A 16,569-nucleotide genomic window follows, 5' to 3' on the forward strand; every position below is an offset into this window, starting at 1 on the left:
AAGCTAGAAACTTAAGAATCAACCTTGACTCCAACTAGTCTTTTCCTGAGAAATGACATACAAACAGATTGGCCTGTCCCAGCCATCTTCTTTCCTTTGCATTTTTCAGTGCTTGGGCACGGTACATTATTGACTCTCAGTCAAGCTCTCTACTAAGGAAACAACAAACAAACAAAAATGTAGTGCCATTGCTCACCACTGTATTATCAGGGCCTCTGAAATATGTGTGGCAATTAACAGGGGCTCAGTAAGAACTGACTGAGTAAATAGCTAACAATTTAATTCATGATTTCACTTTATGTTTGCCATAGTTGGAGTGAGTGTCCCATCCATAATTAATATGTTGAAATGTATGCCAATGTAATATGACTAAAAGATGAGGCCTGAGGATGGAATTGTCATCATAACAGAGTGGTCCTTATAAATGGCATCAGCAACCTTATAAAAAGGGTACAAAGAAGTTGTTCACCCTTTCTGCCCTCTTGCCTTTCCATCCCTTCTTCCCTTAATGATAACAGCTACAAGAAATGAGCCTTCCTTATACACCAGACTTGAAGGTACCTCTGTCTTGACTGTCTCTGCCTTGGGGCTATATGGAATATATTTATAGTTGTAAAGTACCCAGCTCCAAGTATGAATTATGTTGTCAATGTCCTTTTGTCCATTTCTTTTCTAAACAACTGAGCTTCCCCACTGATAAAATGTAGCCAATAACAGTGCTGCCTTACAAGGCTGTAATAAAAATTAAACCAGTTAATAGATACACTCAAATATACTTGGTACCTGGCAAGCACTTCAAACATTAGCTCACAGTATACTATAGTTACAATATAGCTGGGCTCCTGTCCTGTTCTCTCTTCAATCACTTCTACTGTCTATTCTATTTGCCCTTCTGAATGAGAATTAAGCATTCTCCCTAGGGTCCTCCTTGTTACTTAGTTTCTTTAGGTCTGTGGATTGTAGGGTGGTTATCCTGTATTTTGTTGCTAATATCTGCTTATAAGTGAGTATATACCATGTGTGTCATTCTGGATCTGGGTTACCTCACTCAGGATGACCTTGTTCAGATCCATCCATTTGCTAGGAAATTTCATGATGTCCTTGTTTTTAATAGCTGAATAGGATTCCATTGTGTAGATGTACCACAGTTTCTTTTTCTATTCTTCATTTGAGGAACATTAGGGTTGTTTCCATTTTCTGGCTATTAGAATAAATGTCCTCTGAAAGACTTCACCCACCAGGAGATTGAAGAAGATGCTAAGACTCACAGCCAAACACTGGGCAGAGTGCAGATAATAGAAGGACCTGGAGGGGACAGGCACACCACAAGAAGACCAACAGAGTCAACAAATCAGGGCCCACAGGGGCCTGCGGAGACTGATGCACCAACCAAGGACCATGCATGAAGAATACTTAGGTCCACAGCTCAGATGTAACTGATAGGCAGCTCAGTTTCCTTGTGGGTCCCCTAGTAAGGGGAGCAGGAACTGTCTTTGCCATGGACTCTGTTGCCTACTCTTTGATCTCTTCCCCCTGGTGGGCCAGCCTTACCTTGCCACAGAGGAAGAGGATGCAACTGATAGGCAGCTCAGTTTCCTTGTGGGTCCCCTAGTAAGGGGAGCAGGAACTGTCTTTGCCATGGACTCTGTTGCCTACTCTTTGATCTCTTCCCCCTGGTGGGCCAGCCTTACCTTGCCACAGAGGAAGAGGATGCAAACAGTCCTGATGAGACTTGATAGGCTGGGGTCAGTTGGTAGGGAAGGAGGGCTCCCCATTTCTGAGGTCTAGGGGAGGCAGATAAGGGGGAAGAGAGAAGGTGGGTGGGACTGGGAGGAAATGAGAAGGCATGATCAGAATGTAAAGTGAATAAATTAAAAATAAAAAAGAAATGCAAGTTTTTCTATTACTTAGAAGAATGGGAAAAAGAATAGCAAAAAAACCACACACACATATGCATATAAGGATGCATACAGTATACATATATGTATATGTATACATACATATGTATACAGTGTACATACATATAAATGTGTGTATATGCACATATATACATACACACATACATATACATATGTGCATAGTGGCACATACTTTAAGTCCCAGACTTAGAGACAGATACAGGTATATCTCTATGAGTTCCAGGCAAGTCTGGTCTACGCAGATAGGCTAGCCAGGGCTGTACAGTGATACTGTGTTTCAAAAAAAAAAAAGATGGTAGGTTTATGTCAGCTGTGACTTGAACTCTAAGGTTATCCATCTGAAACTTCCTGCTCGTTGCCAAAAGACAAGATTTGTTATGTCAAAAATTTCAAATGTTTGAGTAGACAGGTTGCATAGACCTGGCAAATACTAACTGGAAGAGGTCTGAGGCCTGCCAAAGGAGCCTGGATGTGTGGAAAAGACTTCACAGGGTGAACACAGTAGCAGGGCAAGAAGAGATCTCAACTGATTCAAGTGTAGGCTTCATTTAGGTCATTCCAGTGGAAAGTTCTTAATGAGACACAAGTTAACATTTCTGTCTTGTAAAAGCCATTTCTGCTGGCTTTGGTTGCCATTGCTTAACTACGACCTAGGGCCACTGTAGCAATCTGTCTAGTCGCCTCTCAAGTACTATGGAAACACCAATTACAAGCAGCTACCCAGTCCCTACCTATGGTAAAGACCATTCCACTCTGTTTCTAAGTCTGTTCATTCTGGATTCCTGATGCATGGAAGCATGCAACACCCTTCTGTCCTTGATGATTTCCCTAGCACCCCATCCATGTTGCCACATGAGTGAGCATGCTCTTCTCTTCTAAGCTGAGAGAGTAGCCAGAGTTTGTACAGGACAATCTTTGTTTGGTTGGTTTGGTTTTTGAGAAAGGGTTTCCTCTGGGAAGCTCTGGCTATCCTGAAATTCACTCTGAAGACCAGGCTGGCTTTGGACTCACTGGGATTCACCTCTCTCTGCCTCCTGAGTGCTGGGATCAAACGCCCAGCTTTGTATTGGACTCTCTTTTATCAAAAACTGTAAATGAATTCCTAGGTTGTAAATATAAACTCTAAGTAAAACAGGCATTAATATTAAGAATCTCTTAATTGCTTCTCCGATTAACTTACAGATATCTTAAAACATGTAAACTTTCAATGTAGCTCTACTGAATTTATTTTCCAATGCACTTAAATTGTTGTTATCATAAGAAAGTATAATCCAGTATATTCTGTCTCTGAAATGTATTCTTTTATCAGAATAGTCTGTCATTTCTAAGATTATGCAAGCTTTAAGAAACAGTGTGTTAGTGGCTCTCTGTTTGGGTGTGAAATCTAGAACTGATGTTGAAATGTGTTACATAACTTGCTAATTACCATCTTTCAATTTTACATGCCAAGAAGTCATCAAAATGTTATCTTTTGGTGTAAAGGTCCACATTTCTTTTTATACATGCCAAATTAATACTTTCAATTTTCTGCTGGTAGCTACAGAGTGAACAGAATCAGAAATATGGCTCCTACTTAATAAAAGCATGCTTCAAATTTGACTGGAAATTGTGGAAAATTTCCCCCTCTCAAAAATCTCAGAATTTTTTACAAATGTGGGTGCCCTTGTATTGGGAGCATAGATGTTCAGAATTGTGATGTCATCTTGGTTGACTTTACCTTTGATGAGTATGAAGTGTACTTCCTCATCCCTTTTGATTAATTTTGGTTGAAAGTCTATTTTGTTCGATACTAAAATGGCTACACCTGCTTGCTTCTTGTGACCATTTGCTTGGAATATTTTTTTCCAACCTTTTACCCTGAGGTAATGCCTTTCATTATGGGTGAGATGTGTTTCTTGGATGCAGAAGAATGTTGGATCTTGTTTATGTACCCATTCATTTAGTCTGTGTCTTTTTATTGGAGAATTGAGGCCATTGATGTTGAGAGATATTAATGACCAGTGACTGTTAAGAGTCTTAATTTTGATGTTGTTTCCAGTTGAGCGTTTGTGTAGTTGTGTTTTTGCCATGGGATAGTTATCTATTTCCTGGGTAGTTTTAGTTGTAGCTTGACCCTTTGGGATGGAGTTTTCCTTCTAGTACCTTCTGTAAAGCTGGGTTTGTGGATAGGTACTGTTTGAATTTGTTTTTGTCATGGAATATTTTGTTTTCTCCATCAATGGTTATTGATAATTTTGCTGGGTAAAGTAGTCTGGCCTGGCATCTGTGTTCTCTTAGGGTTTGCAGGGTCTCTGTCCAGGCCCTTCTGGCTTTTATGGTCTCTGCTGAGAAGTCGGGTGTAATTCTGATAGGTTTACCATTAAATGTTATTTGGCCCTTTTCCCTTGCAGCTTTTAATATTTTTTCTTTGTTCTGCATGTTTTGTGTTTTGATTATTATGTGGTCAGAATATTCTCCACAGTTGAGTGGAGAGTGTGATACGACTTTCTCACGTACTCTGGTGCCTCACATTTGACCATGTCCCCTGGAGGGGGAGACCTGGTGGCACTCAGAGGAAGGACAGCAAGTAGCCAAGAAGAGACTTGATACCCTATGAGAATATATAGGGGGACGTAATCCCCCTCAGGAACAGTCATAGGGGAGGGGAATAATGGGAAAATGGGGGGGGGGAGGAATGGGAGGATACAAGGGATGGGATAAACATTGAGATGTAACAAGAATAAATTAATAAAAAAAAAATCTCAGAATTAACACTAAGCACAATAAAGTAGTGTAATTTTTTGTTTCTTCCTTCTATAAGACCTAGGTTGCTACACTCTCATATCCTAAAATCAGTCAACAGGCTTACAATCATGCAGACCTTTACATCTTTGCCCTGTAAGTGTCCTTTGGGTAAAATTTCATACACACACACAAAAAAAATCCATCTATTTGATATTGTATCACTTTTCTATTGCTGTGGTAAAACACAAGGCCAAGGCAAGTTGTAGAAGAAACGATTGATGGTTCCAGAGGGACAAGAGCTCATCATGGCACACAGGGACAGTGGAGGGAGAAGGAAGCTGAGGGGAGGGACAAGAGCTCATCATGGCACACAGGGACAGTGGAGGGAGAAGGAAGTTGAGGGCTCATGTCTTAACTGCAAGCAGGACTTGTGGGAGAACAAGAGTGAGAAGGGAGAGTAAAGGGGACAGAGAGGGAAGGAGGAAAGAATATGTGCATCAGGAATGGCTCTAATTTTGTAACCCTGATGCTCACCCTCAGTCATATACTTCCTTCTACAGGGCCATACCTCCTAAATCTCCCTGAACATCACCATCAACTGAAGGCCAAAAGTTCAAATATATGAGGCTATGGGGGGACATTTTCGTTCAAACCACCACACACATCACCACAGCTGGATAAGGCCTAACAGTATTCAACCAAAATAAAATCTCTTTTGCACAGGCGATATTAGCAGACAAACATTAAGAGTCCCCTTAAGGAACACGGTGTTGAAGGAGAAGTCTCATGGTGCTACCTAACACCTTGGCTTGACTAAGTGTCAAGTGCCAGGTTTTTCTGCTGTTTGACTCCTTTCTCACACCTTCAAATATTTGCCTCCAAACACATTTACTCTCACCTACATATTTCCACCATGTAGAATGTCTTTTAGATGCGATCCTAGATACCTAAGAAATGAGACTTATCATTCACATATATCCAATTTTCAACCTGCCAAGTCTTTTAAGCAAGGTAACACTATGAAGGATTTTACAATGGGGCTAGGGAGATCGTCTTTCCTTCCAGATCTAGGTAGAATTTCCTTCTGTCTAAAAGGCAACATTTATAACAATATACAATGTCGATTTGCTCTTTTTACCCAGAACTTTTTATTTTCCTCTACAGAATTAGGATTTCAAACACTAATTATTCCCACTTGAAAATAGCTTTTTTAGGAGGCTGGAAAGATGGCTCAGTGGTTAAGAGCACTTACTGGCTGCTCTTCAAGAGGGCCTGGGTTCAATTCCCAGCACCCACTTGGCAGCTCACAACTGTCTGTAAATCCAGTTCCAGGGAATCTGACACTCTCACACAGATAAATATGCAAGCAAACACCAATGCATACAAAATAAAAATAAATAAAAAATATCTTCTTGTTGTTGTTGTTGTTGCTGCTGCTGCTGCTGTTATGGGGACAGAAGCAACATCCAAGTGTCAAGTGTCTTGAGACTGGGAAGATGGCTCAGCATTAAGAGTGCTGGGTACCACTACAGAGGACTCAGGTGTTGCTCCCAGCACCTACTGGGTGGCTCACAACTAAATGTAACTCCATTTCTAGTGGGTCTGACACTCACTTTTGGCCTCGGTAGGCACCAGGCACATTTATGGCACACAGACATTCATACACATAAAGAAAAATACATTTAAACCACACTTTATTATTATTATTTAAAGATTTATTTATTTATTGTGTATACAGTGCTCTGCACTCATGTACCCCTACAGGCCAGAAGAGGGCATGAGATCACATTATAGATGGTTGTGAGCCACCATGTGGTTGCTGGGAATTGAACTCAGGACCTCTGGAAGAACAGTCAATGCTCTTAACCTCTGACCCATCTCTCCAGCCCCTAAACCACACTTTAAAGATCAAACCTAAGAGGTTACCAGATACAGATCCTAAACAGCAACTGCACAGACTAATCCCATGAAACTCTGGAACTCCTTCACTGCAGTGATTTTGGTAATGATTTTTGAAGTCCTATGAAAATAAGGCTCAGTACGACTTACTAGGTAGCGCACTGTGGCAAATGACAGAAATGAATGAGCTTCTAACAGGAAGTATCCATAAGGGTCCTAAGTGCTTATAAAACGTAAGCCTTGCATCAGTAAAATTATAACAAAAACACACTGCACTTTTGTTCAACTTTCTAATTATTTGTCGGTGTGTGCCTGTGAAGACTCGAAGAGGTTGTCAGATCTCTTGGAATTGAAGTTATAGGTGAATTTTGAGCCACCAGACAAGGATGCTGGGAAGTAGATCCTCTGAAGAGAGGCAAGTACAACTCTCCACCACTGAGCTATCTTTCCAGCCCCAACCTTCTACACTTAAAGAAATAAAATAATTATCTTAGAGTTACTGCACATTACTAACCCTTTCTATCTAAGACACTTCACCTTTCAGTTAATTTTAAAAAAGCTTTTTTTTTTCTTTTCCTTTTTTTCCAAGACAGGGTTTCTCTGTGTAGACTTTGCTGTCCTGGACTCTCTTTTTGTAGGCCAGACTGTCCTCAAACTTACAGCAATCCACCTACCTCTGCTTCCCCAGTGCTGGGATGAAAGGCGTGCTCCACCTTATGTGGTTAAGAAGCTTTTTTTCAAGTCTATTATTTATTTCCAATAGAGCAGGTACTATGAGAATCATTCCTTTTTGAGGATCTGAATCCTGGTCCTGTTTTAGGGTATACTGTGGTTGCCATTCTTTTCGCCACCCCCCTCCCCCTCCAGTGAGGGGCCAGTCATTGAACATCATGCAAACATTTGTGCATCTTACTGTGCTTTGCTGTGAAGGCCACTCTGGAAGCTACTCCAGTTTCTGTAACCATAGGGCACATCCGTACACTACACCAGCATTCACTTTTTAAATCCACTAGCTTTCTAACTCCACTTAAAAATAATTGCATGCAGACCTTCTGAATAAAGCAAGCCTGCAGTACATGCTGTGGAAATACACTAAGTGGGTCACACTCAATTGTCTGTATTCTGTAGATGTATAACTGTGAAGTAGAGCATGCCTTGTGGTGCCTAGGCTCAGCAAAGCTCACGATGGGGTTTCTTTGAAATGTACGAGCTGCTGCTGGCTCTGCAGAAGGTCAGCATTTCATTTGTCAGCTTCCCTTTTCAGGGTAAATGAAAGCATGCTTCTTACAGTTCTCCCCTCCCCCAAGTGATGACACGGAGTCCCATGGAGCAATTTCCAGGAGACACAGACATCTTTAGCTAGGCCATTACCCAGGAGTCACCTCAGCATTCCTTTCTACCTACCAAACATGTCTTGAAAAGAAGAAACCCATTTAATCCCTTTTTAATGTGACCCAGTATGTTTTCCCAAATGGGAGATTTTTCTCAAATGTGGCATTCATACCAGTCTGCATGGGTTTATGTGGCATGAGTAAATCAAACAGGGAACCTTGCCATTTTGACAGTCTGATTTAACAGAACCATTTTTATGCCCCAGAGCAGCAAGAACAAAAACAGACAAGCCGACCAAGGAACTTCTATACTGGCTCAACTAAACCTCATCTTTATTCACACAGACAACCACACTCATCTGAAAAACTCTGAGTCTAATTATATTCCATGCTTTCAGAGATTTCCTTAGATATACTTAAGGACAAGGGTGACTCTGTGCCCTACCAAAAGAAATATTTGTGGTTAGCATAAGCCTACAAGATCGAGATCATTTCTTCCACTCTTAATCACTGCATCATCTATTCAAACTCCAGAGAACATGTCTGGGCCAATACTAGACATAATTGTTTGGTTAATTCCATAGGAACCGAGATTCTCCAAACTTAATTAGACACAGCCCATATTGTCAGTGTTCTATATAAGCACCAAAGGGAAATGAGCCAATGTTGTTTCAGGTAGGATAATTGGCCTGGACACTGTTTATTCTAACAGAAAGCTGTTTTAGAGATACTTGCTTTGACAGCAGGCAGTTTTCGCCAAAATCTGTTCGCCTTTCACTTGGTGACTTTGATGCTACAATACTTGTGTTGCTAGAGCTTCCTGTAGACACGGATCATGGTTATCCCAAAGCTGCACAGAGCTGCCCAAGAAGGAATGCTCACCTCTGAAGCCAGGTTGCAGTTTCCCAGTTGCATAAGAAAACTGGCACTTAAAAGGCAGCTCTCCAGAGCTTCGGTTTATGCGAGGAGGAGAGTCCTCAAAGAACATCAGACTGATTGCTGCCATAGAGGTCTCTAAGATGAGTTCTGCAGAATAAACATGCCTTTCTCCCAAGTCAAAAACAAATAAACCAAACCCTCCACAAACAAAGGAAACTTTGGATAGGAGATAAACAAACAAAGCCAGGCAAGGTGGCTCACACCTTTAACCCTAGCATTCTGGAGGCAGAGGAAAGTGAACCTCTGTGAGTTCAAGGACAGCCTGGTCTGTAGAGCGAGTTCCAGGCCATCAAAGACTACATAATGAAACCATGCCTCAGAAAAATAAACACTGGAACAAAACTAAAATCTAAAGCTATCATACAGGTTAAAAAGAAACAGGAATTTATTTGACCAAAGGGAAGAAAATAAAAGTCCACTACAAGCCAGGCATGGTGGGGCATGCCTTTAATCCCAGCACTCAGGAGGCAGAGGCAGGTGGATTGCTGTGAGTTCGAGGCCAGCCTGGTCTACAAAGTGAATCCAGGAGAGCCAAGGCTTACATGGAGAAACCCTGTCTTGAAAAACAAAACAAACAAACAAAAATCCACGTCAGAGATAATCTACATAAGACGTACCCTTGTCTCTGCTATGCTGGGGGTTAGCCTTAAGCAAGCAGGACTCCCAGGCGTGGGCAGAACTAGAGTCTTAGATTCAGATAACACAGTTACATAGTTGACTAGATACTAGAATATGTTTGGGTTTTTTTTTTTTTGTTTGTTTGTTTGTTTGTTTGTTTTTCATCAATGAAGCAAAGATTTCAAGGAGAATACAGTGCGTTCAGTTCTGCTTTGGAAGATGAAAATGCCCATTTCAGTTCACCAAAAATATTCCCCTTACAATTCTAGTCCCTCAAAGTTATATATAATGCCTTCTTTCTTTCTTTCCTTCCTTCTTTCTTTCTTTCTTTTTTTTCCAAAACAGGGTTTCTTTAGCCCTGGCTTCCCTGTACTCGCTTTGTAGACCAGGCTGACCTCGAACTCACAGAGATCTGCCTGCCCCTGCCTCCGACATGCTGAGATTAAAGGCATGTGCCACCACGCCTGGCATATGATGCCTACTTTCTGCAACAGCTCCATTACTCTCTCTCTATATATATATATATATGTGTGTGTGTGTGTGTGTGTGTGTGTGTGTGTGTGTGTGTGTGTGTGAGAATGGGCATGTCATTTATGTACCCCGCATTCTTATTTCTTCTAGATTGTTTTCCATTTAAAGCCTAAAGCTAAAAATAAGCCCAAGTTTGATTCCTATCCTAGGCATTTAATGCCTGCGTAACTTACCTAAGGCACACTTTTTAACATCTATCTGATTCCGGTCCCCTCTGAGTGAATGGTGACAACAATAATATTTTTCCAGTAGGATCACTAGGAACATGAAATAAAACCGAGCCCATGAAGCATTTTAAATGTGGGGACTCACAGCTGTGATGAGTAGTTTTGACTGATAACTTGTTTGAATGGAGGAAATGCCCCGGGAAATTAAAAAGGCAAACCTCGGCATCTGTCCCGGAGGATGTTATCAGAAACAGTTTGGGCATGAGTTCTCTGACCTAAGGAATAGTTTTATTGATTGATGGACTCCGAATTTCCATAGACTATGTGTAGACCTGTGGAAAGCAGAGCCTGGTTGGAGGCAGCAGGTCACTGGGGCACTGTCCCTTGGGACTGTAGCTTCCCTTGGCTCCTTCCTGTTTCTGTTCGGCTCTGCTTCCCTTCTGTCCTGTTGTGACCGGCTCCATCTCCCTCTCAGCCTTGGTAGACTGAAATGTCTGCAACCACGAGTAAAATAAATATTACCTTTTTTTACATCTTTGAATGTCAAGAATTCTGTCCTCGTAGCGAGAAAGATGACTGATATAACCGCAAAGGCAGAAGGAAGTTACATTCTTAAGTTAGCAAAAGCATATAGTCTCGCATAAAGTTTTATTCCTCTCCTTGGGAAGGTTATATTCCGATGGGACAGGCCACAAACTATACAACCCTAGCCAAAGAAAAGTGCTGAATGGTAACATAAAACAGAATAAAAGTATCTGACTGACAGACAACAGAGCAACGTGTGCCAAGATCTGGCTGATGAGCAGCTGTCAGCCATGCTCACTTCCTGAGAGAAAAGTGTGAACTGCAGAAAGAGACTCAAGAGGAGGAAATAGCTTTGTTAAAGATCCAAGGGCCTGTTAGAATAGAGTGTATAAAGAGACTGCTCATCTTGTAAGAGTCAACCAAAACCTGTAGGTTACGGCCAGAGAAGGATGCCCACTCGCCTGAGCTACTACTCTCCGTGATATTTCCTCAAGATAGGGTCTCTCTCTAAACTTAAAGCTTGGAGTATCCTCAGGGCTGGATACCCAGCCAACCCTGGTAATTCTTTTACTCCCCAATCCCCAGCGTCTGGCTCACATTTGTGCAAAAATTCCTTTTACCACTGAGCCATACCCATAGCCTTTGAGGGTTTTTTTTTTTTTTTTTTTCATTATAATTTTATACTCTTTGGTTTACCTATTTTATCTGGTCAAGAACCAAAAGCAGTTGCGCCATACCTAAGTTAGATAGAACAGCAAGCAAATTTCTTATGCGTCAGCATCTTGACTTCCTTATCTACAAAATGAGGAGCCTAGATAGAAAAGAGATTTTCTTCTATGGATACTATAGCTTTGTAAGATGTAAAAATTCAAGTTATATACTATTACTCTTTTACTTACTGTCTTCATTGATTTTTTTTGTGCTGCTCTAATAGAACAGCTGAGGCTAGATAGTCTATAAAGGACAGAGAGTTCTTTGTTAAGGTTCTAGAAAGTCAAATATCCAGGGGCCAGCCATCTAGTGAGTGCCTTCTTGTAATGTCATCCTATAATGGAAGACGACGAAAGGGCAAGTAGTCAAATAGGAAGGAGGAAGGGAGTCAGGAAGTTCAATTCATCTTTTTGTTGTTGCTGTTGCTCCAGGCAAGGTCTCTCTGTGTAGCCCTGGCTGTCCTATAACTTGTTCAGTAGACCAGGTTAGCCTTGAACTCCCATTGACCTGCCCCGCCTCTGCCTCCTGATTGTTGGGATTAAAGGCGTGCACCACCACGGCCAGGCTCGCTTCATCTTTTTACCTAGGTCCCGTTCCTGTGAAAACAACCAGTCTCTACAATCGCAGCACCAGTGCAGTCTTGAAGGCAGAGCCCTCCTGATCTTACCATCTCTTAGAGATTTTTTTTTTCCGAGACAGGGTTTCTCTGTGTAGCCTTGGCTGTCCTGGACTCACTTTGTAGACCAGGCTGGCCTCGAACTCATGAAGATACGCCTGCCTCTGCCTTCCAAGTGCTGGGATTAAAGGTGCGCGCCACCACCCCTGGCTTCATCTCTTAAAATTTTCTACTTCTCAAAAGATGTTCCTTTGGGGTTTGAGCACGAATCTCGGGTGACACGTTCAAATGCAGCTTTTTGTCTCTGGCCACAAAAATCTATGTCCTTCTGACAGACAAAAGTCACTCATAGTCCCCAAATCTTAGCTAGCTTTCAGCATCAGCTTATCGCAATGGCCCCTAAGTTCCTACTATAGATTTGATCTAAATCAAGTGAGTCAGAGTCAAAGCACCTTTCATTGTGAGGCAAGTGTATTTCCAATTGTTAAAAATTATCTGCTTCACCAATTTGGTCGTGGGATAAGAGTAGTGTAGACTTTCTCAAGCCAGAAGAGAAAAAGGAGTAACTGCTTCCAAGTTAGTATAAAACCAATGAAGGAAACAGTATTTAGTCTGAAAGCTGGAAGAAAAGAAAATAAATAAAATTAAAACATAAACCAGAGACCTTGTTTGACTCCACAGCTCACTTCCTGAGCACACTGGAAATTGGACCTCTAATACCTTGGGTAGGTCTACCTATTTTTGAACTCTGTTAAGTCTACCCAGAAGTTTGTATGGGTTGACATTTCATGTGTGGTGCTTTCCAGAGTGGTAGTACATGCTGTTGGCCCTGCACATCTGGGGCATCTCCTATGTCACCACTAGACACCAGGCTACTGAGAACTGTCTGAGGTGGCTCTGCCATGCATGTCTTTCCTACTGGCCAGCACCCAAAGCTGTCCCTCCCAAGCCTGTCTACAACATCCTGTGAAATCTAGGTAGAGGTCTCCATGGTCCCACAGCTCTTGTATTATGGATGGCATCAAAGTTTATGACTTCTACTTTTGGGAGGAGCAGGCCATGGCTCACTTGGGTTGTTTGCGTCTTGGGTGACTAGGGTAGCTCAGGAGTCCTGTGTCAGAATTCAAGGATGAGACTCCTACACTAAGTTCCCATAGGCGTTCTTGGGCCATCATTCCCTCCCGCTTACAGCTTGCCTTGAAGATCCCAAAAATGTCTTTGGGATAGTTATCCCTTTGCCTTGGCAAGTGGAACCTGTCTGTTGTTTGTGTTCCCCAAATATGTGGTGTTCCAAACCAAGCAATGCCTTAAGCAGTGCAGGGCCTTAAACTGCACAGAAGCTTAAGCCATGCCATAACTTAAATACTTCTTCACCTACACATTTTATCAATGAGAACTCATTGCTTTTACATTCTTATTTCCACAAAGTCTTTGGACACAGAAGCACTTCCGTTGAGTTTTTGTGGCTGTATGACAAGGATGGCCTTCACTTCACTCTCCAATGCCTCGATACTCCCTTCTGTCTGTGCCTCCATCAGAGTTTAATCTGCTGTCTCTATGCCCAAAATCATGACAACTTAATCCAGGGGTTCTCAACCTTCCTTATGCTGTGATCCTTTAATATAGTTATTCATATTGTAGGGACCCCCCACAATAAAATTATTATTTTTGTGTTGCTACTTTATAGCTGTTATTTTTGCTAATGTTATCAGTCATGGTATAAATATCCGGTATTTCCAATGGCCTTAGGTAACCCCTGTGAAGGGCTCATCGACCCTACCACCACCACCAAAGGGGTCAAGACTCAGAGGTTGAGAACCACTGATTAAGCAATCCCTTAGAAAATTTAGGCTGGTTGCTTTTGTGTTCTTCTGAATGTTCACAAGAACAGTTCTTAATGCCGTGCCACATTCATGGCCATCTGGTCATTTTCCTAGCCTGATCCTTCAACATTTCCTAATCTCAATCCATTACCCAGTTAAGGCCACTTGCACATTTGTAAGCATTTATTACACCATCAGCCTCACTTCTTAGCATCAACTTTCTGTTTTCATCTGCTTTAGGCGGTTATTACAGAGTTTAGGAAACTGGGCAATCAACACACACACAAAGAGATGAAGATTTTCCTGTAATATCTCTGTAGGCTGTGGTGTCTAAAATCAAAAGGCTCACATCAGCCCACTTCTCAGAGTACAAAACAAAAAAGGAAAGAGAAAATTCACCATTTATTCAGAAGTCCATTTTTACATAACTAACCCATTCCTACAATAAAGGTGTTGAATCAAATTCCTGAAGGTTTTAGTTTCCCACCTCTTCACCCTGTGAACTGAAGCATTATTTACTAACACTAGAACACTGGGCAACGTAGTCAAATGACTGTTCTTGGACTTTCCATTTTGCCTGACTTTCCAGTATGTCATGTAATGTGTTTATTATGAAGCTGTTTCTTAAGGAAAGTTTAAGATGGTTATACTTGTAAAAAAAGATTCTCTCTCTCTCTCTCTCTCTCTCTCTCTCTCTCTCTCTCTCTCTCTCTCTCTCTCTCTCTCTCTTTCTGTGTGTGTGTGTGTGTGTGTGTGTGTGTGTGTGTGTGTATCTCTGGAGCTGGAGTTATAGGCAATTGTGGGCCACATGATGTGGCTGCTGGAAACCAAAGTTGGGTCTTCTGCAAGAATGCTAAATTACTCAGTCAGCTCTCTAGTCCAGGTGATTATGGCTTTTTGAGATGGTCTCATTGTATAACCCAGTCTAGCCTTGAACTTACAGGCTAAGAAATGAAGGAAGAATGGAGAGAGGAAGGAAGGTAAGGAAGAAGGAAGGAAGGAAGGAAGGAAGGAAGGAAGGAAGGAAGGAAGGAAGGAAGGAATCATGTGTCAAGAATTCTATAAAGCAACCAGGCATAGTGGTGCACGCCTTTAATCCCAGCACTGGGAGGTAGAGGCAGGCGGATCTCTGAATTTGAGGCCAGTTTGATCTAGAGTGAGTTTTAGGTCAGCCAAGGCTATACAGCAAAACCCTGTCTCAGGAAAAAAAGAAAGAGAGAGAGAAAAGAAAAGAAGAAAGAAAAAGAAATCCGTTCAGGGTGCAGAGATTTCTGGAAATACACCCCGCTACTCCCCCCTTCCCCACCCACTCACCCCCACACCCCCACGTCCAATAATAGGATGTCTTGGCTTTCAGTCAAAGACATTTTTATAACCCGTCCCACACACACATGAGCACAGTGCCCACAGAGGCCAGATGAGGACTTTGTAAGAGTAGCAAACAGTTGTGAACTGTCATGTGGGTACTAGGAATTGAACCCAGGTCTTTGGGAAGAGCAACCACTGAGCTATCTCTCCAGCCCCAGCACCCCCCCCCCCATAAATCTATTTTTAAATGTCTTGTTTTGTGATTTGTTCTCTTACCCTGTAACTAATAAAGCTATATGTAACCACATCTGCAGTGGAATGTGGTATTTGGGATAACCTGAGTCTTCACTAATGGGACCTACACACCCATATTTGATTCCAGAATAAATTGTGTCTTGTTCTCTTTGAGTTTGGAGCTCTGTTTTTTGAATTGACACAGTCTTTATGCTTCAGCGTCCCCAGTACCAGGATTACAGATGTGTGCCTCCACACCTGGCTGCAGAAGATTTTTTTCCTTAAGGAGCACCAGCCTAGCTCCATATAGTGTTAACAACAATTTTTAATTTATTATTACTCACTTGTTGTTTTCCTTATAGTCCCATAATATGAGTTTTCTCAGTTGAAACTTACCTGTTGAACCAGTTCTTGAGAACTAATGTGATGGTAGCCTATTATCACTGTGTAGGCAAATTTCCTATGAATTTAGAAATATCTCTGCACGCTGTATTTTAACCCCCCCGGTAAAGTTAAAACAGTGTGTATTTTATAATTTAAAGCATATTTTAACTACTTACAACATAAACAGACACTGAACATCTAAATAATGTGTGCTCAAGTCCTGAGCCGGGAAAATGAGTCCCTTCTCCTGGGAAGCTGGTCTTAATTTGCATTGAATTTCAATGGCTTCCTTAAGCAAACACCTGGAGGTCTTCCAGTCTAAAGAAAATATGTGTCCACCAACACAATTCTGCAAACACAGTGAGCTCTTTGGCAGTTTTAGAAAGGTTGAAGGTTGGCCACAGTCCAGACCTCAAGCTGTTCCCTTCGTTATTCTCCGGCAGAAAGCCTGAGTGAGGTACACTATGCCTTTGCTGGAGGATGGAGATGAATGCCAGCTCCTGCTACAGTGTGACGTCTGTGCCACAGAGGACTTCCATTGTCATCACAGCCACACTCTGCGGTCGGGAGACTCCTACACAATGAGGTTTGGGACATGGGCCAGTTTTCTGAGTCCTGAAATGTCTCTGCGGACCTGCTCAGAGGAGCATGTGCTAGGTACAGGCTAGAAGAAAAACATAGTCACGTGGTTCTGTGTGTTTCTGTCCCAATTCATGGAGTGTGGGTCTAAGGATATCTTAAACTTCCTTTCTTCTTTTATACTACAGCAACAAAAAAATATTATTGAGTTAACTTAAAGTAAAGCAACCATTGACAATAGATATAGAAGAGGGGGAATAT

At 41.8% G+C, this 16,569-nt stretch overlaps 1 long non-coding RNA gene across 1 annotated transcript; it reads right to left on the minus strand.

The window, feature by feature from the left end:
* Positions 1-1,745: 1,745 nt before the first annotated feature.
* On the minus strand, positions 1,746-16,352 carry LOC127205215 (uncharacterized). The gene is made up of 3 exons (XR_007832596.1): positions 15,906-16,352; positions 12,433-12,599; positions 1,746-1,826 (listed from the first exon to the last, which is right to left on the minus strand). It is a non-coding gene; the product is annotated as an uncharacterized LOC127205215 (long non-coding RNA).
* Between the last annotated feature and the right edge of the window lie 217 nt (positions 16,353-16,569).

This window comes from Acomys russatus, chromosome 21, assembly GCF_903995435.1.
Source record: "Acomys russatus chromosome 21, mAcoRus1.1, whole genome shotgun sequence".
Lineage (NCBI taxonomy): Eukaryota > Metazoa > Chordata > Mammalia > Rodentia > Muridae > Acomys > Acomys russatus.